The sequence below is a fragment of the Callithrix jacchus genome, chromosome 4 (genome assembly GCF_049354715.1).
Source record: "Callithrix jacchus isolate 240 chromosome 4, calJac240_pri, whole genome shotgun sequence".
Taxonomy (NCBI): Eukaryota; Metazoa; Chordata; class Mammalia; order Primates; family Cebidae; genus Callithrix; species Callithrix jacchus.
The window spans coordinates 145,513,321-145,541,022 of NC_133505.1; the positions used below are offsets into that span (position 1 = coordinate 145,513,321).

The 27,702-nt window shown below is 42.2% G+C and overlaps 1 long non-coding RNA gene across 1 annotated transcript in view; it reads right to left on the bottom strand.

Moving 5' to 3' along the window:
* Positions 1 to 27,702, bottom strand: part of LOC108591313 (uncharacterized) — a 54,682-nt gene that overhangs the window by 13,182 nt on the left and 13,798 nt on the right. Inside the window, exon 2 of the long non-coding RNA XR_013534580.1 lies at positions 17,253 to 17,541. This is a non-coding gene — a long non-coding RNA (uncharacterized LOC108591313). The remainder of the gene's footprint in view (positions 1 to 17,252; positions 17,542 to 27,702) is intronic.

Here is a 27,702-nt window from a genome sequence, read left to right on the forward strand (position 1 = left end):
AAAGTGCTGGAATGACAGGTGTGAGCCACTGCATCCCACCAGAGTCATTCTAATCTGCTGCTCTTGACTTTTGGCCATGCTGATGTCCTGCAGCAAATGAGGTGGAGATGCCAGAACCACTTTGGCAGAGTATTGAGGAAGGCATAATAAGGCTCGTGGCAGTGAAAATGTTAAAATATATGTATTACACTTATTACATATGATCAGAAAACCCACTATCTTGACTATATTTCCCAGGAATCCCTGAAAGGTATTTGCTTCACTAAAGCAATAAGGAACCAATCCAGAAAGTTTGCACTGGGATCTTTGAGAGACTCAATGTCACATTTCTTCCATATGGTTGAAGAGACGCAGCCTTGACACTGGTCCTCTAGTATCAATGGACATAATAAGATTCTGGAATGGCAGAGGTCAGGGAGTGGCACCTAACTGACAGAGGCAACACAGACATCACTGGTATTAGACAGCAAGGGTGGAATGGTGATCTGAGTGGCTTAACCTACAAACATCTGTGGTGATGGTTAAGAGATCATGCTGTTCCTAGGAACAAGAGAGATGGGTACCCATCAATCAGGATGCTACTTATTTATTATTTTTTTTTGAGACAGAGTTTCCTTCTATTGCCCAAGCTTGAGTGCAGTGGCGCAATCTCGGCTCACTGCAGCCTCTGCCTCCCAGGTTCAAGTGGTTCTTTTGCCTCAGCCTCCCGAGTAGCTGGGATTACAGGCATGTGCCACTATGCCTGGCTAATTTTTGTATTTTTAGTAGAGATGGGGTTTCTCCATGTTGGCCAGGCTGGTCTTCAACTCCTGACTTTGTGATCCTCCCACCTTGGCCTCCCAAAGTGCTGGGATTACAGGCATGAGCCACTGTACCCAGCCAGAATGTTACTTATTTACCTTATAAAATAAAACACAAAACAACTGAAGAAAAGACTGACATCAGCTGCAAAATGGAAACATATTGTGGTCTCTCATCAAGTTTTCAGCCAGTTCATAGGTGAGAGCCCATGATTAAAGGGGAGTATATGTTTCCTTGAGAAAGAACCATCTAAAACCTGCTCAAGTATGTACCATAAACACTCCCCCAGTCATTCCCCAGAAGCTCTCGCAGTCATTTACTAAAAAAACTGTACACTGAGGAAAGGCATTTTCCAGGCATTTTGAGGACTGTTACATAACAGGGTCTGAACTGCCACCAAAACAAGCCAACCCAAAATGCCATCATAGACCGCTCAGTAGAAGACGGACTTACGGAGGCCAGGTGATAAATGCAGTTCCAGCCCTAGTCCTCATGACTGTGTGCAATAGTCCATTTTAACTGCTGATAAAGACATATCTGAGACTAGACAATTTACACAAGAAAGAGGTTTCATGACTTACAGTTCTACATGGTTGGGGAGGCCTCACAATCATGGCAGAAGGCAAGGAGGAGGAGGTCACATCCCATGTGGAGGGGGACAGGCAAAGAGAGAGATTGGGCAGGGAAATTCTCGCTTATAATACCATCAGATCTTGTGAGACTTATTCACTATCAGGAGAACAGCATGGGAAACACCTGCCCCCATGACTCAATTACCTCCCACCAGGTCCCTCCCACAACACATGGGAATTCAAGACAAGAACACATCTGTGGGGACACAGCCAAGCCATATCATTGTGCATCCAAAAATTCTGCAAACTAGAATCCTGAGAACAAGAAATAACCTGTTCTGTGGCTGTATTCCCAGGTCTCAGATGTGAAGCTTGAATAGACACACTTAACAGCTGGCCAAACTTTCACAGGCCCTGCCCTATTGTATAGAACTTATTATGGTAAGAATAGCTAGAAAACGACCCTGAAAAATGCCCTCCTGCCACCAGAGTGCCAAGATAGTAAATTAGAAGCTTATCCCAAGAGGAATGTCGGGAATAAGCGCAAGTCAGGTATTTAAAGGATGCAGAGGTGTTGGTTTCCATCATATCCCTGTTGAATTTACCTACATGACTCCTGCAAATACAGGATGGATCATGATGGTTAATGGTGATAAATTTTTTTCATTTTTATTTTATCCATCCCCAGTTCCCCAGCCAGGGTTTCCATCTTCCCTCCCCATCCCTGCTTAACCTCACTCAGAGCAGCTAAGCCCTCTGTTCCCAGCCCCCACTCTCAGCTTTCCTCCCTCATGACTTTGGGGTCTGCATGGCTCAGTCCTTTCCTACATCTCAGCAGCTTCTGACATCAAGAACTACATCCCTGCTCCTTGATGCTTCTCCTTTTTCCATTGCGAGGACACCATCCTTACCCAGTTCACCTTCTATCCCTGTGGCCTGTGTTCTCTGCCTGCCTCTGTCCCAGGGGTCAGTCTCAGGATTTGTTCTCCACTGTGTTCTGGGGAGACTTCATCCTCTCTGCCAGTTTCAGTGTCTCCACTCCCCACCACACACTGATGCTTCCTAGGCCATCTTTGTCTTTAGCCCATAAGATGCCCCCAAGGTCCAGCCCCCTTGGAGTGAACATGTCCCAAGCCTGCCTTTGTACTTTCCCTGTGTATCTGCTCCACCCAGTTGCCTGGACTTGAGCCCCATTTTTTACGGCCTGGACCATGCTCATCCTCCTTTGAGACCTCCCCACCCTCAATCTTCCCCATCTAGTCCAGCCCTCTCACTAGTCCCTATGCAATATTCCGGATATACAGGTCTGTCTCACACCTTCCCTTACTGGCATTTGAAGACCTTCACAATCCCACATTTTCCTTTCCCAAATTTCACCCATGCATGGGAGGCTTCGTGGGTCAGAGCACAGCTTTGCAAGGTTCAGGTCTAAGACCATCTCCTCCAGCTGGGTGCAGTGACTCACATCTGTAATCCCAGCACTCTGGGAGGCCGAGGTGGGCAAATCATGAGGTCAGGAGTTCAAGATCAGCCTGGCCAATATGGTGAAACCACATCTCTACTAAAAAATACAAAAATCAGCTGAGCGTGGTGGTGTGTGCCTATAGTCCCAGCTACTCAGGAGGCTGAAACAGGAGAATCACTTAAAACCAGGAGGCAGAGGTTGAAGTGAGCTGAGATTGCACCACTGCACTCCAGCGTGGGTAACAGAGTGAGATTCCATCTCAAAAAAAAAAAAAAAGACCATCTCCTCCAAGGAGCCTTCCCTTTCTCCTCCCAGGTAAGTGCCCCTCCCCAGTTACTCATTCTACCAGGTCCTGACCACAGCCTGCTGGCAGTGTCTGTACCTAGCTCTGTCTCCCCCACCCCTCCTCTGATGCTGGGCCAGCCATGTAGAGCTGGTGGCAGGAACAGATGAATGGATGGATGAGTGAACGAATGATGGAAAATGGTCTGGACGCAGGGGCTCAGAGCAGGGAGAGAGATAGGCCAGTCCTTGGAGGAGCTCTCCTAGCCCTTGAGGTACCTACTTCCACCTGAAGCAATGGTGACATATTAAATTGAACCACCTGGTGGCTTCAACTGCAGTTGACAGAGCTGAATGTAGTATCTTTATTAGAAAAAAATCAACACAAGCTCTGGCTCATAGTGTATAGTTCTTGATCTTACAAACGTGTGCTTTTTAATATCTCCCTATAAAGAAGATCAAAAATCTTTACTTTTACATAAGAAAGTCAGAAGTACGGAGGAGGACTCAAGATGGTGCTGTGAGAACAACCCAGGATTGAAGCTCTCGCTGGATTTGCGGAGAGGGTGAGTCAGGGACGCATTTCCAGACGGATCTTAGTTGCCCACAGAACGGGGAAATTCCCAGGTATAAAAGAGATGCGGGACGCCAGGCAGACGTCTTGGCTGGTGTAGCCGGCAGCTGGTGCGGCTGCGGCCCGCGCCGGAGCGCAGAGGCGCTCCACAGCGCTCCATACAAAAGCGCACTGTTACGGGTGCCCTGTTGAACTGGCAAATTGAGACCTGAGAGGGCTGAACTTGAGACTGAACGGGACTTGGACAGTGAGCCAGCCCAGGAAATCCCAGGGACACAGCGTTTGGGGTAGCGCAGTGTGACAAACAAAACGGCGATTCCAAACGCTCCCGGTGAGGAGGTTTTCTTAAAGCACAGCTCCGTGGGGGAGGGGCGTCTGCCATTACCGAGGCAATCAGCCCCTACTGAGGTACACGCCCATTGCTGATGCAGCCTGCCGTTGCCGAGGCAACCCGGTACAACAGAGAGACTCCGCTGCAGGGCATAGCCCGTGGCAACAGGGCGGAGACCAAGCAGAAGGGCAGAGTCTGCAGCAACAGGGCGAACCTCACACCAGCAGGGCGGAGCCTCGGCAATCAAATAGTGACTAGACTGCCTCCTAGCTGGGCAGGACAGCGAGGCGGACCCTCACAAGGAAAGCCCCAACTCCCCACCAGACAGAGCATCTGAGAAAAAAAAGGGTTTTTTTATGAGCTATGTTGCAGCAGAATTAAACATAGCAGCCTAACAGCCCTGAATGAACAACAGAGCTCACAGCTCAGCACTTGAGCTCCTACAAAGTACAGACTGTCTCCTCAAGCAACTCCCTGACCCCTCTTTATCCAAAAGACTGACATTTGGCAGGCATCATTCTGGGACAAAGATAGCAGAAAAAGAAACTGGTAGCATCCCTCGCTGTTCCGCAGCTGCTATAGGTGCACCCCAGACAAGCAGGGCCTGGAGTGGACCTCAGCAGTCGTACAGCGAAGGGGCTAGACTGGTAGAAGGAAAACCAAGTAACAGAAATACTTCATCATCAACAATCTGGGTGTCCACTCAGAGACCCAATCGAAAAGTCAGCAACTACACAGACGACAGCTGGATAAATCCACAAAGATGGGAAGAAACCAGCGCAAAAAGGAGGAAAACACCCAAAACCAGAACACCCCGCCACCAAGAAAGGACCAAAACTCCTCACCAGCAAGGGAACAAAGCTGGATGGAGAAAGACTGTGACGAAATGATGGAATTAGACTTCAGAAGGTGGATAATGAGAAACTTTTGTGAGCTAAAAGAACGTTTTAAATCAATGCAAAGAAACTAAGAACCTTGAAAAAAGATTTGAGGAATTGATAACAAGAATGGATACCTTAGAGAGGAATATGAATGAATTGAAAGAGCTGAAAAACACAATACGAGAACTTCACGAAGCATGCACAAGTTTCAATAGCTGAATTGACCAAGCAGAAGAAAGAATATCAGAAGTTGAAGATCAACTCAATGAAATAAAATGAGAAACCAAGATCAGAGAAAAAAGCGCAAAAAGGAATGAACAAAGTCTCCAAGAAATGTGGGACTATGTGAAGAGACCTAACCTACGTTTGATAGGCGTACCAGAATGTGACGAAGAGAATAAATCCAAGCTAAAAAATACTCTTCAGGACATTATCCAGGAAAATTTCCCCCACCTAGCAAGACAGGCCAACACTCAATTGCAGGAAATACAGAGAACACCACAAAGATATTCCGCAAGAAGAGCAACCCCAAGGCACATAATCGTCAGATTCAACAGGGTTGAAGTAAAGGAGAAAATACTAAGGGCAGCCAGGGAGAAAGGTCGGGTCACCCACAAAGGGAAGCCCATCAGACTCACAGCAGATCTCTCGGCAGAAACTCTACAAGCCAGAAGAGAGTGGGGGCCAATATTCAACATCCTTAAAGAAAAGAACTTTCAACCCAGAATTTCATATCCAGTCAAACTGAGCTTCAGAAGTGAGGGAAAAATAAAATCCTTTGTGAACAAGCAAGTACTCAGAGATTTTGTCACCACCAGGCCTGCTTTACAAGAGCTCCTGAAAGAGGCACTACACATAGAAAGGAATAACCAGTACCAGCCATTCCAAAATCACACTAAAGAACATCAACATAATGAAGAATCTACAACAACTAACGGGCAGAACAGCCAGCTGGCATCAAAATGGCAGTATCAAATTCACACATAACAATATTAACCCTAAATGTAAATGGACTAAATGCACCAATCAAAAGACACAGACTGGCAAATTGGATAAAAAGCTAAAACCCATCAGTGTGCTGTATCCAGGAAACCCATCTCACATGCAAGGATACACAAAGGCTCAAAATAAAGGGATGGAGGAAGATTTACCAAGCAAATGGACAGCAAAAAAAAGCAGGAGTTGCAATTCTCAACTCTGATAAAGTAGACTTTAAAGCAACAAAGATCAAAAGAGACAAAGAAGGCCATTACATAATGGTAAAAGGATCGATACAACAACAAGAGCTAACGATCCTAAACATATATGGACCCAATGCAGGAGCACCCAGATACATAAGGCAAGTTCTTAACAACTTACAAAGAGACTTAGACTCCCACACAATAGTAGTGGGAGACTTTAACACTCCACTGTCAATATTAGACAGATCAACCAGACAGAAAAATCAACAAGGATATCCAGGGCTTGAACTCAGACCTGGAGCAAGCAAACCTGATAGACATTTACAGAACTCTCCACCCCAAATCCACAGAATATACATTCTTCTCAGCACCACATCATACCTACTCTAAAATTGACCACATAATTGGAAGCAAAGCACTGCTCAGCAAATGCAAAACAACTGAAATCATAACAAACAGTCTCTCAGACCATAGTGCAATCAAGTTAGAACTCAGAATTCAGAAACCAACCCAGAACCGCACAGCTTCATGGAAACTGAACAACTGGCTCTTGAATGTTGACTGGATAAACAACGAAATGAAGGCAGAAATAAAGAAGTTCTTCGAAACCGATGAGAACCAAGACACAACATGCCAGAATCTCTGGGACACATTTAAAGCAGTCTCTAGAGGAAAGTATATAGCAATAAGTGCCCATATGAGAAGAATGGAGAGATCCAAAATTGACACCCTATCGTCAAAATTGAAAGAGCTAGAGGAGCAAGATCAAAAAAACTCAAAACCCAGCAGAAGAGAAGAAATAACTAAGATCAGAGCTGAACTAGAGACAGAGACACGAAAAACCCTCCAAAAAATCAATAAATCCAAGAGCTGGTTTTTTGAAAAGATCAACAAAATAGACAGACCACTAGCCAGATTGATTAAAAAGAAAAGAGAGAACAACCAAATAGATGCAATAAAAAATGATAAAGGGGAAATCACCACAGATTCCACAGAAATTCAAACCATCATCAGAGAATATTACAAACAACTCTATGCACATAAACTAGTAAACCTGGAAGAAATGGATAAATTCCTGGACTCCTGTGTCCTCCCAAGCCTACACCAGGAGGAAGCTGAAACTATGAATAGACCAAAACAAGGGCAGAAGTCGAGACAGCAATCAAGAGCCTACCACACAAAAAAAGCCCAGGTCCAGACGGGTTCACAGCCGAATTCTACCAGACACACAAAGAGGAGCTGGTACCACTTCTTCTGAAACTATTCCAAATAATCCAAAAAGAAGGAATCCTTCCCAAATCATTCTATGAGACCAATATCATCCTGATACCAAAACCCGGCAGAGACCCAACGAGAAAAGAAAACTTCAGGCCAATATCCATGATGAACATAGATGCAAAAATCTTCAATAAAATATTGGCAAGCCGACTGCAACAGCAAATCAAAAAACTTATTCATCATGATCAAGTAGGATTCATCCCAGGGATGCAAGGCTGGTTCAACATGCGCAAGTCTATAAACGTAATTCACCACATAAACAGAACCAAAAACAAAAACCACATGATTATCTCAATTGATGCAGAGAAGGCATTTGACAAAATTCAACAGCCCTTTATGCTAAAAACCCTCAATAAACTCAGTATTGATGGAACGTATCTCAAAGTAATAAAAGCTATTTATGACAAACCAACAGCCAATATCATACTTAATGGGCAAAAACTGGAAGCATTCCCTTTGAAATCCGGCACTAGACAAGGATGCCCTCTTTCACCACTCCTATTCAATATAGTACTGGAAGTTCTAGCCACAGCAATCAGGCAAGAAAAAGAAATGAAGGGTATTCAAATAGGAAAGGAGGAAGCCAAATTGTCTCTATTTGCAGACGACATGATAGTATACCTAGAAGACCCCATCGCCTCAGCCCAAAAACTCCTGAAACTGATAAGCAACTTCAGCAAAGTCTCAGGATATAAAATCAATGTGCAAAAATCACAAGCCTTCCTCTACACCAATAACAGACTTAAAGAGAGCCAAATCAAGAACGAACTGCCATTCACAATTGCTACAAAAAGAATAAAATACCTTGGAATACAACTCACAAGGAACGTAAGGGACCTCTTCAGGGAAAACTACAAACCACTGCTCAACGAAATCAGAGAGGACACAAACAGATGGAGAAACATTCCATGTTCATGGTTAGGAAGAATTAATATCGTAAAAATAGCTATACTGCCCAAAGTAATTTACAGAATCAATGCTATACCCATCAAGCTACCATTGACTTTCTTCACAGAACTGGAAAAAACCACCATGAACTTCATATGGAACCAAAAGAGAGCCCGCATAGCCAAGTCAATTCTAAGAAAAAAGAACACAGCAGGGGGCATCACACTACCAGACTTCAAACTATACTACAAGGCTACAGTAATCAAAACAGCATGGTACTGGTACCAAAACAGAGATATAGACCAATGGAACAGAACAGAGGCAACACAACATAGCTACAACCATACAATCTTTGATAAACCCGACAAAAACAAGCAATAGGGAAAGGATTCCCTGTTCAACAAATGGTGCTGGGAAAACTGGCTAGCCATGTGCAGAAAGCAGAAACTGGACCCCTTCCTGACACCTTACACCAAAATTAACTCCAGATGGATTAAAGATTTAAACATAAGACCTGGCACCATAAAAACCGTAGAAGGAAATCTAGGCAAAACCATCCAGGACATAGGAGTAGGCAAGGACTTCATGAACAAAACACCAAAAGCATTGGCAACAAAAGCCAAAATAGACAAATGGGACCTAATCAAACTCCACAGCTTCTGCACAGCAAAAGAAACAGTCTCTAGTGTGAATCGGCAACCAACAGAATGGGAAAAAAATTTTGCAGTTTACCCATCTGACAAAGGGCTGATATCCAGAATTTACAAAGAACTCAAACACATTTACAGGAAAAAAACAAGCCCATTCAAAATTGGGCAAAGGATATGAACAGACACTTTACGAAAGAAGACATATATGAGGCCAACAATCATATGAAAAAATGCTCATCGTCACTGGTCATCAGAGAGATGCAAATCAAAACCACATTGAGATACCATCTCACGCCAGTTAGAATGGCGATCATTAAAAAATCTGGAGACAACAGATGCTGGAGAGGATGTGGAGAAAAAGGAACACTTTTACACTGTTGGTGGGAGTGTAAATTAGTCCAACCATTGTGGAAGACAGTGTGGCGATTCCTCAAGGCCTTAGAAATAGAAATTCCATTTGACCCAGCAATCCCATTACTGGGTATATATCCAAAGGACTATAAATCGTTCTACTATAAGGACACATGCACACGAATGTTCATTGCAGCACTGTTTACAATAGCAAAGACCTGGAATCAACCCAAATGCCCATTGATGATAGACTGGAATGGGAAAATGTGGCACATATACACACCATGGAATATTATACAGCAATCAGAAATGATGAGTTCGTGTCGTTTGTAGGGACATGGATGAATCTGGAGAGCATCATTCTCAGCAAACTGACACAAGAACAGAAAATGAAACACCACATATTCTCACTCATAGGCGGGTGATGAAAAATGAGAACACATGGACACAGAGAGGGGAGTACTAAACACTGGGGTCTATTGGGGGGAAAAGGGGAGGGCCAGTGGGAGGGGGAGGTGGGGAGGGATAGCCTGGGGAGAAATGCCAAATGTGGCTGAAGGGGAGAAAGCAAACAAAACACACTGCCATTTGTGTACCTATGCAATTATCTTGCAAGTTCTGCACATGTACCCCAAAACCTAAAATGCAATAAAAAATAAAAATAAAAAAAAGAAAGTCAGAAGTACATTTTACTATCTCAACCCAGGATCAATTAACTCTTCTACTTTCTTCATAATACAGTCCACAAAGTTCTTGGTGATCTTGATATTTTCTAGGAAATTAAGCTGGTTCACTATGATGTCATACTAGGTAGACCCGGTGAATAAAAAGTGACAAGTTAGCCGGGCATGGTGGCATGTGCCTGTAATCTCAGCTACTTGGGAGGCTGAGGTGAGAGGATCACTTGAATCTGGGAGACTGAGGCTGCAGTGAGCCATGATTGTGCTACCGCACTCCAGCCTGGGTGACAGAGCAAGACCCTGTTTCAAAAAAAAGAAAAAAAAGTGACAAGTACTCTGGATGCCCAAGTAGGACTCATGTATGCCAGAGGATGGCAGATAAATAGTATGAAGGTTTTCGGGGTCCACAATTCTGAGAAGTCATGGAGAGTCCTAAGGAAAACGTGTTGCACTTTACACAACTACCACTAAGAAAGAGGCACAGAGCTCGGTGGGCCTTTTTAGATTTCAGCATATACTGGATTTGGGAATATTGATCCAACCCATTCATTAAGTGATTAAGAAGGCTGCCAGCTTTGAGTGGGTCCAAGAGGAAGAGAAGGCACCTCAGCAGTTTTAGGTCACTTGGGTCATATGTTAACTATGGATCAATGATATTAGCTGTACCCTTGATAGTAAGGATTTAAGGATATTGTGGATTGCAGGCAAACTTTAATAAAAGAGATACAACCCATACCCTAGGATTCTCACAAAATGTGATGCCTTATGGGGGCAGAAAACATGATGCTTCATTTGGAAAGCAACTTCTGGTGTGCTACTAGGCCCTAATAGAGACTGAGCCCATGTGAGGAGACATGGGACACCAAATGACGATGTGACCAGAGCTACCCAAAATGGATATGATACGAGCCATTAAACTATATATTCAGATGAGTGAAACAGCAATTCCTTATAAAATGTAAATGGTGCATACAAAATAAAGTCCAGGATGTCCATGGGGCACAAGCAAATTACATAAGCAGGTGGCCCAAGTTCCCATGTCTCCTATTTATTTTTCTTTTCTTTTTTTTTGAGATGGAGTTTTGCTCTGTTGCCCATGCTGGATTGTGCAATGGCACAATCTTGGCTTACTGCAACCTCCACCTCTTGGGTTCAAGCTATTCTCCTGCCTCAGCCTCCTCAGTAGCTGGAATTACAGTCACCTGCCACCACACCCAGCTAATTTTTGGATTTTTAGTAGAGACGGGGACTCACCATGTTGGCCAAGCTGGTCTCAAACTCCTGACCTCAGGTGATCCATCCAACCCAACCTCCCAAAGTGCTGGGATTCCAGGCATGAACCACAGCACCCGGTCCTATGTCTCCTATTTCTATTGCAACAAGCCTCACTTTGCCATCTATGACCAACTGATGGGGGAAGATATGACTTAGGATTCATTGTCAGATGGGTTCATTCAAGATGTTGTTGTGAGCCACAAATGGACTACTGGAACACACGACTCTACTCAAGAATGGTGCCAAAAGGTAGCAGCAAGGATAAGTCCTTCCAGAGGCAGAGCTATGTGTGCTAATGAAATTTAGCATTTTCTTTAATTATATAGGTAGACAATAAACCACAGTAATACTGACATTGTGATGAACAGAAATCATAAATATTTTCAATTTACATTATTACTTATGGCTACTATTATTTTGAAATTGTCACAGTGATGTTATCTTGTTATTTAATAAACATTTACTATATATTAATATAAATTATTGCTTTTGTAATTCTATATATTTTATCTTATGCTTTTAAGAATGTTATTTTGCAAAAGAGTTTTACAAAATGGCTAAATTTAATAGAAAAGATCAGTACAAGCTCTGGCACACAATGTATAACTATTGATGTTACAAACTTTTTTTTTTTTTTGAGATGGAGTCTGGCTCTGTCGCCAGGTTGGAGTGCAGTGGTGCAATCTCAGCTCACTGCAACCTCCAACTCTCAGATTCAAGCAATTCTCCTGCTTCAGCCTCCCAAGTAGCTGGGACTATGGGCATGCACTGCCATGCCCAGCTAATTTTTGTATTTTTAGTAGAAATGGGGTTTCACCATGTTGGTCAGGATGGCCTCCATCTCTTGACTTCGTGATCTGCCCATTTCAGCCTCCCAAAGTGCTGGGATTACAGGCATGAGCCACCGCACCCGCCCCAAACATATTCTTTCAATACCAGTAATAAAGAGGGTTCACTAAGTGGTTAAGTTGAATATGTCACCGTTACCCAGCAAGATCCATCTGGTTTTTGCAGACTGCTAAAGGAGTCAAAGCACAAACGTGGTTGAGAAACTTGTCCCAAAGAAATTCATATAGGGGTGCCTAGACACATGCAGGGATGTTTATGCCAATGTTGTCAATCACAGAGGGGAGTTAGTGATAAACTGTGTTCATCATTAGAATGAATAAGTTACATGCTAACGTTTATTCTATATTATGAAATACTATACACATATATCTAAAACATGGATTCATCTTAAAATGACACATTGGGTAAAAACAAAAAGAATGCAGCAAGATCTACAGCATGGTATAATTTATGAATATGTGAAGGGTATGCCCATAAAACACTATCTATATATATTTTATATGTATATATTTAAAGAATATATACATGTTCAAGGATGTGTATTGATGGTATCACATTTAGAGCAGGAACCCGACTGGGAGTAGGTAAAGGACAAGAGAACTTCCTAGAAGAGGATATTAGAAAAATACCAAAAAAAATGTATAACATATGAGAGGTGCCTTAAATGAAACAGTGATAATAGTGCATCATAAACCAAGAAGAATATGTAGTCCATTTATCTGATCCAAGACCAAACAAATAAACCAAAAAACTCTACCATGAACAGAATGCAAAGGCAATTTTTTTTTGCGACAGGGTTTCACTCCACCTAGGCTAGAGTGCAATGGCCAGATCACAGCTCACTGTAGCTTCAACCTTCCAAGGTTCAAGTAATCCTCCTGCCTCAGCCTCCCAAGTAGCTGGGATCACAGGTGCACATCGCTACATCCAGCTATTTTTCTTTTTTCATTTTTAGCAGAGATGAAGACACACTATGTTGCCCAGGCTGATCTCAAATTTCTGGACTCAAGCGATCCTCCTGCCTCAGCCTCCCAAAGTGCTTGGACTACAGGTATGAGCCACCACACCTGGCCACAAAGGCAAATTTAAAACTCTGGAAAATAACTATTTTAAAAGACAAAAACAAAACAAACAGGTGAGGCACAGTGACTCAGACCTGTAATCTCAACACTTTGGGAAGCCGAGGCAGGCGGATCACTTGAGTTCAGGAGTTTGAGACCAGCCTGGGTGACATAGTAAAATGCTGTCTCTACTAAAAATACAAAAATTAGCCAGGCACGGCAGCGCATACCTTTAGTCCCAGGTACTTGGGCGGCTAAAGCGGGAGGATTGCTTGAACCCTGCATAGAGAAACCGTGTCTCAAAAAAAAAAAAAAAAAAAAAAAGGAGTGGGGGACTAATATCTTCAATATATAATAAGATTTTATTAATTAATAAGAAAAATATTTTAAAGTAAGAAACTCAAAGCAGGTAATTAATAAGACATGAATACATGAAAAGAAAATGTTTAGATACACAAGTAAAATAAAATATCAGGTATTATCATGGGAGAGGAAAGTCTAACCTCTCAAACACCACTAGTGGGAAAAAAATGTGGTACAAACTTTCTGAAGGAAAATTTAGCATGTATTAAAAATGCCATAAAAATCTGCTCTAAATACCTACAAATCTTTGGCACAGCATTTTCATGTCCAGAAATATATCTTAAGGAACATTTAAAAGTACATGGATATTTAGTTACAAGGATATTTACAGTGACATTGCTTCTCACAACTGAAATGTGGGGGAAATATGATTAGATATTGGCAAAGAAAATTGTAACATACTCATAAAATAGGAGTGTCACTGAGGTAGTATTAATAAGATGGGAATGTGTTTATAATATAGCAAGGTGGAAAACAAACAAAATTTACACAGTATGACCCATTTTGTGATTTAACACTTTAATAGGTTTTTTTTTTTGAGATGAAGTCTCACTCTGTCACCCAGGCTAGAGTATAGTGGCACGATCTGGGCTCACTGTAACCTCCATGCGTCCCAGGTTCAAGTGAATCCCCTGCCTCAGCCTCCCAAGTAGCTAGGACTATAGGTGCGCACCACCACACCCGGCTAATTTTTGTATTTTTAGTAGAGACGGGGTTTCACCATATTGCTCAGGCTGGTCTTGAACTCCTGACCTTGTGATCTGCCCACCTCAGCCTCCCAAAGTGCTGGATTACAGGCATGAGCCACTGTGCGCGGCCTTTTTCTTTTTTTGAGACAGGGTCTCGCTTTGTTGCCCAGGTTGGAGTACAGTGACATGATCACAGCTCATGCAGCCTCTACCTCCCAGGCTCAAGCAATCCTACCACTTCAGCTTCCTGAGTACCTGAGACTACAGATGCACAGCACCACACCCAGCTAATTTTTGTATTTTTTGTAGAGAAGGTTAAGTATTTTATGTTGCCCAGGCTGGTCTCAAATTTCTGGGCTCAAGTAATCCACCCACCTTGGCCTCCCAAAGTACTGAGATTACAGGCGTAAGCCACCGTTCCCAGCCCTTTAATAGCATTTTTAATCATAAAAGTTTCACATTCATTGAAAAAATCTGGAAAATAAAGGTCAAAGAACACAAAAGTCACCCACAATTTCACCAACCAGACATATAATGTATTTTATATAGATGAGAATCTAATGTTAACGAATGGAATAAAACATACTCTTTGGGAATCCAGATGTCAAACGTAATTTCTAATCCAAATGTTCATGAAGGAGTAGTTTTTGAAAAGAGCAAATTATGCAGAAAGGATAGAGATGTAAATTGAGTAAATTTTCCAAATTCTGATCAGGAAACAAGTCTGACTGGAAAGAAGTGGGAAAAATGAATGGATCAAGAGCCACCTATACTGAACACTTGTTGACCCTTTACGAAACACTACAGGCCTGAGGCATAAAACAATTTATGATCCACTGCCAGGAGAGCACAAGTTAAAATTCAAAGCTGGGGTTCTGAAGACAGGCTGCCTGGCATTGAATCACAGCTCCACTACTCACAAGCTCTATGTCACTGGGCAATGTAATCTCTCTATCCCTCAGATTCCTCAGAATGGGGATGATATAACCCTACCTTTTGGGATGTAATACATGTAGAGCACTCTGAACCACACTTGGCTTGTAATAAGCTTGCAGTAAATGCTAGTTATGAGCTTTGCAAACATCAGTGCAGAAATGGAACCACATCCTTAAAAGCAATCTGAAGCCCTGCATATCAATGTGCATTGATAAATGACTCAGCCTGAAGCTGCGCACGTGCTACATTCCTCTCCTTCAGGTTTGGCTCAGTAGACTCTGTCCTACAAGTACAAATACCATGACTAATATTAGAACCATTAAAGCTGAGAATGACCGCCCTCCTGGGTAGCCTGTGTGTACAGATACAATATTTAAAAATCAGTATACGATCTCTTAGGGGGTTAACTCTCACCTCTCCTTCCTGATTCTTAGAATCAGATTGCAATACTTGTTATGCTCAGCACACTGCTACGATATTGGCCTATAAAGATATGTAAGGCTTGGTATCCATCTTCTCAGAATTTAAAATCACTTAAGAAGATGATGTCAAAATACCTAAGATAACTAGGTGATTCTAGTATATTAGTTTTCTATTGCTGCTATAACAAATTACCACAAATCTAGTGGCTTAAAAAAAACACACTTCTTATCTTACAGTTTGGGAGGTCAGAAGTCTGAAATGAAACTCATTGGGTTAAAATCAAAGAAGCAGCAGGACTGCATATGTTCTGGAGGCTTGCAGCCTGTCTGTTTTCTGGATTTTTACAACTTCTGCAGGCCACCCACATTCCTTGGCTTGTGGCCCCCTTCAAAGCCAGCAATGTTGTGCCAAGTCCTCTCATGCTGCATCTTTCTGGTTCTGTCTTCTGCCTCCCTCTTCCAGTTTTAAGAACTCTTGTGACTACATTAGGGAGCCTGGATAATTCAGGATAATCTCCCTACCTTAAGATCAGCTGATCAGCAACTCTGGCTTGAGCTGCAATCTTAATTTCTCTTTACCATGTAAGCTAACATACCCACAGGTTCTGGGAAACAGGATGTGGACATCTTTGGGGGGTACTATGGACCGGATGTTTTTGTCCCCCAAAATCCATCTATTTATCAAAACGTAATCTTCCAATGTGATGGTATTAGGAGGTGGGGCCTTTGGGAGGTGATGCGGTAATGAGGGCAAAGCTCTCATGAAGGGGATAAACAGGGAGCCAGAGAGCTCCCTTCTCCCTTCTGCCATATAAGGACACAGCAAGAAGACGGCTATGAAGCAGAAGCTGTGCCCTCACCACATGCTGAATCTGCCAGTGCCTTGATGTTGGACTTCCCAGCTTCCAGAACCGCAAGAAAGACATTTCTGTTGTTTACAATCCACTCAGTCTATACTATTTTTGTTATGACAGCCCAAATGGACTATGACGAGGACCATTACTCTGCATACTTCACCTAGTACATGATAAAGACCAAGTGAGATCAGGAAACGGTACATGAAGGTTCTGTGGATTTTAATGTCACTGTAGGCAATTCTCCTGCCTCAGCATCCTGAGTAGCTGAGACTACAGGTGCGCACACCACGGTGGGCCAGGTTCTCATAACAAGATGTCAGGGAATGCTGAAAGAGAAAGGTAGATTTACTCTGGCCCTTAAAGGATAGATTCAGTTTTAAAAGTCAAATATGGGGAAAAGGGGGTATTCAGGTGAGAGAAGGTATAAGAAACAAGGCCTGGAAAATGTAAGGTGTGAAGTAAGACTAGGGGACAAAGAGCAGAATAGGAAGAAGTGTGAATGGGAGCCAGAATAAGGGCTGGGGAATTGGATCCCTATCCCTTTTCAAAACTAACTGACCCCAGAATGGTTTGAAACTTTAGAATGTACTGATTGGAGGATCATTAGAAATTAAAACCTTTTGAATATAACATCTCGATGAAACACCATCAGAAGATTAGTACATACAGTGCCTGCCTGGATTAAAGCAAGCAGCCAAAAATGTCCCCTCAGATAATGATCAAAATTTGGTTTTTCCCCAGTTTTAACACACCTAACCCACACAAAAATCAAAACACTTATTTTAGTAATAACAAATTAAATATAATGCTAAATCTCACCCATTTTGCATTTTGATTATACAAACAACAAGCAAAAATATTTTTACCATTTTTACTTGAGAAGGGGATCTCTTTCCCCATAATGTGACCACTTGATGTGAAGAGTAATGTTGAGGGCGAGGTTCTTTTTTTTTGAGACGGAGTTTCGCTCTTGTTACCCAGGCTGGAGTGCAATGGCTCGATCTCAGCTCACTACAACCTCTGCCTCCTGGGTTCAGGCAATTCTCCTGCCTCAGCCTCCCAAGTAGCTGGGATTACAGGCACACACCACCACAGCAGGCCAGGTTCTTCTATCAAGCACTGTATCAGGCCTCCTCCTTCAATTTCTTTTCACTGCTGTATAGTATAAAAATTGCATTTTATAAGGTTCATTGTACCAAAGGGAAAAAGCAAAAAGCATATTTTGCAATATTTAAGTACTTCTGAAATAGGCTGTTCCAAAAATTACTGTAATATTTTCAATAGCTCACTTCAAGAATGTTAATTTGAGTTTTCTATTACCTTTTTTTGAAAAATGTATTATGTATAATAATGGTAAACAAAACAAACAAAAAAACCCCTAAATGTCTAATTGTACAGAAAGTAAAGAGTAAACAGCAAGTTTCCCTTTCTCCTCCCCTCGAGCTGTAATATCTTAGTTCAAGTCCCCAGAGACAACCGCTGCTCTCTGTGTCTCAGGTGTCCTTCAGAGAGAATATCCACATACCCAAATGGGGGCACGGGCCATAAACACCACTCTGGGCCTTGTGTTGTCACTTCCCTCCCAGCTTTTTAGAAACTACTGGGGCCATTGTTCAACCTCACTTTCAAGTATGCAGAGCTCTGCCTTTGGATTCAGGCATAACATAAGAAATCCAAGAAGGCTTTTCTTTGAAAATTGGCTTCTTTCAGCCACAGATTCATGGGGAATGAGTGTGGCCACAAAAGTTTAAGTTATAATAGAAATAGAATAACATCATAAACCTGTGGTGGAAGAAAGACGAAAACACGACTGCTACCAAAGCAGGAGGAAAAGAACTAGTGAGTTAAAATAATTTAATCAAGTTTGAAGCTCAAGCCCAGATAATAAAAAATCCACAGAAGGAGGAGCTTAAAAGGAGGGGTACAAACAAGCTATCTTAACATTCTCCTATTAAAAATAGTGAAAGTACTCAGCAGGGACCCTCTTCCTGTAATGGCCTAAGTCATCTCGGCTCACTGCAGCCTCCACCTCCTGGGTTCAAGCGATTCTCCTGCCTCAGCCTCCCGAATAGCTGGGACTACCAGCATGCACCACCATGCCCGGCCAATTTTTGTATTTTTAGTTCAGACGGGGTTTCACCCATGTTGGCTAGGATGGTCTTGATCTCTTGACTTCATGATCCACCCGTCTCAGCCCCCAAAGTGCTAGGATAACAGGTGTGAGCCACCGCTCCCAGCCAACGGCCTACGTCTTAATCTGCCTTCTCTTTTGACACTCAAGAGAAAGTCTGACTTGGTTGAATTCCTTTGTGAAATTGCTCCAGTTCTTCATCAAGGAAATCTGCAGAGACCTGTACAGCCTGCTGTACAGCCTATTGGAAGGCCAGGGAAAAGAAGGTCTGTCCCACCTCATCTCTTCCAAGATTCCCAAGAAGAAGGTGCTATGGTTTGAATGTCTCCTCCAAAACTCATTGATATTTCATCGTCATTGTGATGGTATTACGAAGTGATTAGGAGATGAATGGATTCGTGCTGTTACCACTGGAGTAGGTTCCTAATACAAAGCGAGTCCGCCCCCTCTGCTCTTGCGCTGTTGTGAACTCTTGCTCTTCTACCTTCCACCACGGGGAGAGGGGGCGGTGGAGACAGCACAAAGGCCTTCACCAGGTGCTGGCACCATGCTGCTGGACCTCCCAGTCTCCAGAACTGGGAGCCAAATAAATTTCTGTTCCCTATAAATTACCCAGAGTATGGCAATCTGTCATAGCAACATAAGACAGACTCAGACAGAAGGTTACCCAAACTCTATGTGACAACGGTGGACAGAGCCAGTAGGTGACCCCAGGCATAGCTTGGGATGGTGGGAAAGACAGATGGCATAGGAGGAACACTCCAGAGAGAACAAATGCAACAGGCAGCTCACCAGTAACTAACAGATTTGCCTATGGAGTCAGATGCCTTTGAATCAGCACACTACAGTATACTGATCTGGAATGAGTTACTCTGTGACTCAGTTTCTTATCTATGACATGAAGCTAAATATTAGTGCCTAAGCATTAACTAAAAAATATGGGCCAGGTGCAGTGGCTCATGCCTATAATCCCAGCACTTTGGGAGGCCAGGCGAGCAGATCGCCTGAGGTCTTAAGTTCAAGACCAGCCTGACCAACACGGAGAAACCCCGTCTCTACTAAAATACAAAAAATTAGCCAGGTGAGGTGACACATGCCTGTGATCCCAGCTACTTGGGAGGCTGAAGCAGGAGAATCGCTTGAACCCAGGAGGTGGAGGTTGTGGTGAGCCAAGATCGTGCCATTGTACTCTAGCCTGGTCAATTAGAGCGAAACTCTGTCTCAAAGAAAAACACACACACACACACACACACACACACAAATTAGCTGGGTGTGGCGGCACATGCCTGTAGTCCCAGCTACTCAGGAGACTGAAGTGGGATAATCACTTGTATCCAGGAGGCAGAGGCTGGAGTGAAAAGAAAGAAAAAACATGTGTAAAAAAGGGTTTAGAATGATGTGTGGCATATTGTGAGTACTCAATAAATGTTTGCCCCATGGATTACAGAAGTGGTCTTCAAAATGGGCTAAGGCCTACCTGGCTCGAGGCACCTACCCGCTTGCTTTTTCTCAACCATGTCAGGAATCCTCCTGCCTCAAATCTTTGTACACGCCGCTTCCTAGGTCCCCAGTGCTCTTCCCGTTATCAGCATGGCTGGCTCCCTCACCACTCCAGGGCCTGCTCAGATGCCACCTTCACGGTGGGATCTTCCATTACCACCAAGAACTGCTCCCTCTTCCTCCTCCTCTGTCTTTCCTTTCTCCGTATCACATGTCACCATCTCATAAGTCATAGTTTTCTTTTTCTTTTTATGAGACAGGGTCTGGCTCTGTCACCCAGGCTGGAATTCAGTGACATGATCTCTCATGAACTCACTGTGACCTTGACCTTCCAGGTTCAAGTGATTCTCCCACCACAGCCTCCCAAATAGCTGGGACTACAGGTACATACCACCATACCTGGCTAATTTTTTTATATTTTTGGTAGAGATGGAGTCTCGCCATGTTGCCCAGGCTGGTCTCCAACTCCTGAGCTCAGCAATCTACCTGCTTTGGCCTCCCAAAGAGCTAGGATTACAGGCGTGAGCCACCACAACCAGCCTGAATTGTCTACCCACCCATCACTCTCTTTCCCCTATCAATAACACAAGCTCTACAAGGGCAGACATTTTATTTACTGATATATTTCTAATACTCAGAGAGCACTAGCATACTGCAGGTGCTCAATAAATATCCATTGAATCAACAAATGACTATTTCACAGTATACCCATTCCCCTGTTTAGGTACATTTACACATGTTATTGCTTCCAATTTTTGCTGTTACAAACAATGATGTGATGAACATTTTTGTATATATTCCCTTGTGCACATGTGAGTTTACCTAGAAGTAGAACTTCTGTATCACGGACTAAGCACATCTTTAATTTACTAGTTATTACCAATCGATTCTCCAAAGTGGTACTTACTTGTTTTTCCACCTGCAAGTTATGTGACTCCTGTTTCAACTTAACATTACTTAACATTATCAAACTTACCTTTTTGCCAATCTGAATAAAACATGGTATTTCATTTTAGTTTTAATTTGCATTGACCCAGTTACTAGTGAGTTTGAACACTGTGTTTTTTGGTCATTTTGACTTTCTTCCCTATGAATTGCCTGCTCATATTTTTTGCCAGCATTTTTAATATATTCTGGATACCAACATTTTGTAGGTTTTCTGTGTAGCACATACCTTCTAAAGTGTTTATTATTGTCTCTTATAACTTTTTAAAAGTGGTCTTTTAATGCACAGTAGCTCCACTTCTTAAAGACAAATTATCTCATGTTAATTAGATGGAGTCTTACTCTGATGCCCAGGCTGGAGTGCAGTGGCATGATCTCGACTCACTGCAACCTCTGTCTCCCAGGTTCAAGTGATTCTCCTGCCTCAGCCTTTTGAATAGCTGGGATTACAGGTGCCCGCCACCATGCCCAGCTAATTTTTGTATTTTTAGTAGAGACGGGGTTTCACCATATTGGCCAGACTGGTTTCGAACTCCTGATCTTGTGATTTGCCCACCTCTTCTTCTCAAAGTGCTGGGATTACAGGCGTGAGCTACCATGCCTGGCTTGTTAATTACTTCTTAAAGGTGTTTAGAATTTTTCTTACATAGATTTAAAAATACATTTTGGAAAAACTACACAGGCATTTATTTTTCAGCAAGATCTGTTACTATCTTATAGAATGCATGCCTTCCATGCACAGATTTGGGGACATGCTTCTCTAAAACAGAGGGATGGACAGAAGAGTTTTTAGGGTGTTTTTTGTTTGTCTAAATTTTATTTTTAGAGACAAAGTCTCACTATATTACTCAGGCTGGCCTCGAACTCCTGGCTCAGGCAATTCTCCCACCTCATCCTCCCAGGTAGGTGGGAGTCCAGGCATATGGCACCACACTGCAGCTCAGGACAGGAGGTTTCTGAGCAGAGTACAGATATGATGGAAGCAGAGTAAAGAGCAGAGAATACCTCTTCTTGTTCTCTTAATGTTTTATGTGGAGGATTTTGCCTCCACCATCTTGAGCTTAGATAGTTGTTTTAAAAAGTCTTGACTGATTTATACAACAGCGGAATTTATTCCATTTGAAGATTCTGTTTTATCCAAACATTAGATGAGGCTGAAGTCATTCTGCAGACTACTCCACAGAGCCTATGAAATCCCTTTACTGAAATACATCACTTCACATATGAAAGGCTTAATGTTGTTGCAATGTTCTGGTTATTACAAAAGATTTAACATCTGAAATGAAGTAATGGGAATCAGGCAGATATATTCATTTTTGTTCCCCAAATGCCTGATGATTATCAATGGATTATTAAATGCCTAAACTCTAGCATGACAGAGTAGGCCAGGAGCCCACGGTTCCTTCCTTCAGATTGTCAAGGAAACACTCTAGATTCCTTATCAAGTTTGATCCTTTAAAGATAGGAAAAGTAAGAGGCTGCTTCTTGAAACTCAATTCTGATCCTCTTTTTTCCGTCTCATTTACAGTCTCAGGTGGACACACTGATCACTTAAATGATGTTTAATTTCTTCATTGATTCCCACCTTCTATTTCTTTTAACCTCTATTTATCTCAACAGAATTCTACGTCCCAGATTACTAGAGTAACTAGTGAGGTTGTCTAGACATTGTTAGCCAGGTAACATAACTTACTCAGAGCCACAAAAAATGTGCTGTGAGTACATAAACTAATTTCACTTCAAAGAGAGAATATATTACCTTTTCAAATATCATATTATTATTAATGTCTTAATGAAAGAAAGTACTGAATAATTTCTAAGTAATCTAACTAAGACAATATGAGAAATTACTAGATGTGAGAAAAAACTAAAGATGATTTTAAAGCATGCAACTTAAATGTCTATAACTCTGCATGTGTATAGAGGAAAAATAATTTTATGGTAAACTACCTGATGAACAATCAGGAACAATGTTTTGCTTCATTAAGAAATGCTTCTTTTAATTTTATCAGCCTCCTGTTAATTATCTCTTTTACGTAATAAGGTAGCATCAATTATTTCCCTCTTCTAATAGATTTAGCTATTAAGAGATTCACTGCAGGCTGGATGCAGAAATCCCAGCACTTTGGGAGGCCAAGGCAGGAGAATTGCTTGAGGCCAGGAGTTGGAGGCACGCCTGTGCAACATAGTGAGACTGTCTCTACAAATAATTAAAAACAGCCGGGCATGGTGGCAGCACCTATGGTCCCAGCTACCCAGGAGGCTGAAGCGAGAGGATCACTTGAGCCTAGGAGGTTGCAGCTGCCTTGAGCCATGATCATGCCCCTGCACTCTAGCCTGGACCACTGAGCCAGACCCTGTCTCTTTAAAAAAAGGAAGGAAGGGAGGGAGGGAGGGAGGGAGGGAGGGAGGGAGAAAGGAAGGAAGGAAGAGAGAGAGGGAGGGAGAGAGGGAGAGAGGAAGGAAGGAAGGAAGGAAGGAAGGAAGGAAGGAAGGAAGGAAGGAAGGAAGGAAGGAAGGAAGGAAAAAAGATAAGAGAAAAGAAAGGAGAAAGAAAGAAAGAAAACAGACCAAAGGGTAAGAGTAATAGTTCTAGTGAATAATACTACATGTCTTTTTTCACCATATCTAATAACACCTTTTTAAAACTCAATTGAGACTATTCACCAGAAATTATAAATTCTAAACTTTTTACTACTGATAGCTGGCAAAAGATACATGGAAGAATTCAATTCTGCAAAACAAAAAAACAAATTTGTTTTTAATTTGTATAAAATAAATATAAATAGACAGTGATCTCACCACACCACGACAGCCTGGGAGACAGAGTGTGAACCTGTCTCAATCAATCAATCAATCAATCAATAGATTCATCATAGGCCATAAAAAGGCCACAAATGAATTTTAACACTGCAGAACTTCTTACTCCAGAAACATGCCTGGCTCTTCGAATTTCTCTTTATCATGTCCTAGTGTAGAGTATGCTCTCTTTTTTATCATTTTGCAAATTTGTGAAAAAATGTTGTTTTAGGTAGCAGGAACCAAGTTCTGTCTTACAAGTGGGGGCCTAATCTCTGTTAGGCCAGATGGGAGGAACAGTAAGGGCATCCCACACTCCAGGGAGGGAGTAAATGATAACTGGCAGGGGTGTGGAACCTCTGCAAAGCACATACGGGAATTCTTAATATGAAGTGTACTCTAAACAGAGTCCCCTTGAAAAAATCCCCCACTGAAAATTGAAAAATTTAACAATTACTGAATTACCATCAGCATTCCAAGAACATTTTTCTTTTTTCAGACCCTACTAAATGAATCAACTTTGCCATACTGGAAAATATAACTAAAATATTTAGTATAAAAACACATATTCCTTTTCTTTTTCCCCGAGATGGAGTTTCGCTCTTGTTGCCCAGCCTGGAGTGCAATGGCATGATCTTGGCTCACTGTAAACTCCACCCGCCCCCCCCCGGCCAGATTCAAGTGATTCTCCTGCCTCAGAGTCCCAAGTAGTTGGGATTACAGGTGCCCGCCACCGTGCCAAGCTAATTTTTTGTATTTTTAGTAGAGACGGGGTTTCATCATGTTGGCCAGGCTGGTCTTGAACTCCTGATCTCAGGTGATCAACACACCTCGGCCTCTCAAAGTGCTGGGATTACAGATGTGAGCCACTACACCAGGCCAAAAACATATATTCCTTTTCCATACTGTTTCAATGTATCACATTTCCGGTGATACACTGAAAATAATTTATCACTCTTCTGGTGATAAGTTGAAAAAGTAACATTTATCACTATCTGAGTATAACAAATCTATACATGACATCAAGATTTAGGAAGAGCAAAGCATGTAGAAGAAGAGAAAGTCAACATTTTATACGAAAATATATAAATAAAATATTGGGGAAGTGTACAGGAAGAAAACAATGAAATTTTGGCAGCCATGACTGAAAATAAGCAAGGTGACATATCTAAGATGGTATTGACAGAAAGAAGGAAAACAGCAAAATATCTGAAAATCACAACTGTACCTAATTGTTTCAAAAAGCTGTGAGAGAGAATACACGAATGGCATTACAGCTTAAAGGGACTACAAGGTGATCCTCCCTTTCAGAGCTGTTCAAACAAATCCCTAGTTATTGTTCTTGCTATTTGAGGAAAATGGTAAGATCCTGTTTACCTTCTTTTGGTCTAGTGCAGATTCCTCTGGTACCTGGTCTGAAGCTCACACTAGTAGCGCCACCCCTTCAGATTACATAACACATATGGGGCACTGGCCTAGAAGGATATAATTGCACCCTGTGATGGTGAAAACTCTTCCTCTCCCCAGCATGAATTATCTTGTCAGATCACACAATCGTTCTTGGATTCAGGCCCTCCCCCTCTCTCTTGCTCCCTCTCTCCCTTCGGCTGAGTGCCTATTTCTTTCAGGCAGTAACTTAGACTCTAGGTATCTGAAAATGAATAGGATATAGTCTTTCTCCTTTAGGATCTCACTATCTGGAAGAAGATACTGAGAGGAAAACAATTAAATACAATGCAACACAATACATTTCTGTACTACAATTAGCAAAGCTTGAAATGAAAAATAATATCCAGTATTAGCTAGAATTAGAGGAAACAGAGCACTGAGTAGGTAACAATTTTTCTGGAGGACAATTTAGTACTTACCATGTACCAAAAGCCCTTTAAAAACAAAGTGAATGCAGTTTGCTTCAGTCACTCTACATCACTCAGGATTATCTAATAAAACAATTAGACAATTGTGACGATCATGGGCAATACAGCAAGACCCCATCTCTATAAAACATATTTAAAAACGTAGCCCAGTGGCTGGGTGTGGTGGCTCACACGGATCACCTGAGGTCAGGAGTTCAAGACCAGCCAGACCAACATAGAGAAACTCTGTCTCTCCCAAAAATACAAAATTAGTTGGATGTGGTGGCACATGCCTGTAATCCCAGCTACTCGGGAGTCTGAGGCAGGAGAACCACTTGAACCTGGGAGACGGAGGCTGCGGTGAGCCAGGATCACACCATTACACTCCAACCTGGGCAACAAGAGCGAAACTCTGTCCTCCCAAAAAAGTAGCCAGGCATAGTGGAATGTACCTGTAAGCCCAGCTACTTGGGAAGCTGAGGGGGAGGATTACTTGAGCCCAGCAGTTTAAGGCCACGGTGGGCTTTGATCACTATTGCACTCCAGCTGGGGTGACAAAGTCAGAACCTGTGTCCCAAAATAATAATAATTATTGGACAACTTTGACAAGATGTTCACACAAATATATCTATTGTAGCATTTGTTGTAATAGTGAAAATGTCACAGTGAATTGCTACGTGTCCAGTAATAGGTGATTATATGCTGCATCCATACAACATAATATGATTATCACCATCAAGAAGGCTACAGATTTATACCTATCAGGTAGAAAATATACTTTTGACATATTTTTGAGTGAAAAAAGGTTACAAAGCATAAAACAGCTATGATGAAAATGAACTTTACCTCTGTGGTCTTCCTCCCCAAAACCTATCACCCCAGTCTAACTTTGGGAAAAACGTCAGAAAAGTACATTCCAGTTAAGGGGCATCCTACAATATCCCTGACCAGTACTCATCAAAATTGCCAAGTTCTCTGTAATTAGTCTGTTTTCACTCTGCTATAAAGAAATACTTGAGACTGGGTAATTTATAAAGGAAAGAGGTTTAATCGACTCACAATGCCACATGGCTGGGGAGGCCTCAGTAAACTTACAATCATGGCCAAAGGGCATAAAGCAGGAGGGAGTGAGGGTGAGAGTGCAGGAAAAACCACCATTTATAAAACCATCAGATCTCCTGAGAACTCACTGTCATGAGAACAGCATGGGGAAAACCAACACCATAATCCAGTAACTTCCCTCCCTCTACATGTGCGGATTACAATTCAAGATGAGATTTGGATAGGGATACAAAGCCAAATTACAGCAGTCATCAACACAGGAAAGTCTAGGAACTGTCATAACCAAGAGGTCTCTAAGGAGATATGACAACAAAAAGTAATGTGGTATCCCAAATGGGATTCTAGAACAGAAAAATAACATTATGTAAACACTAAGGAAATCACAATAATCTATGGATTTCGGCTAACAGCGCATCAATATTGGCTCATTAATTAAAACATATGTATCATACTAATGTGATGTATATATTTACTGGCCAGATGCTGTGGCTCACACCTGTAATTCCAGCACTTTGGGAGGTTAAGGTGGGCGGATCACTTGAGGTCAGGAGTTCGAGAACAGTCTGGCCAACATGAAACCCTGCCTCTACAAAAAAATACAAAAATCAGCCAGGTATGGTGGTGGGCACCTGTAATCCCAGCTACTCGGGAGGCTGAGGTGCAAGAATCACTTGGACCTGGAGGTGGAGGTTGCAGTGAGCCAAGATCACACCACTGCACTCCAGTCTGGGTGACAGAGTGAGACTCTGCCTCAAAAAAAAAAAAACAAACCATATTTATTATATATGCACAGGAAAGGGTGTGGAAGGATATATGGCAAGGTATTAATTTTTTAAATCAGGTTTATTGAGGTATAATTTACATACAATAAATGTACTGTTTTTCATATACAGTTCTATTAATTTTGATAAGATACATACTCATGTAACTACCACCACAATCAGTATATAGGACATTTCCACTAGCCCTGATGCTTGCTGTGGCCCAGATCCTGGCAACCACTGTTTCTTTCCCTACAGTTTG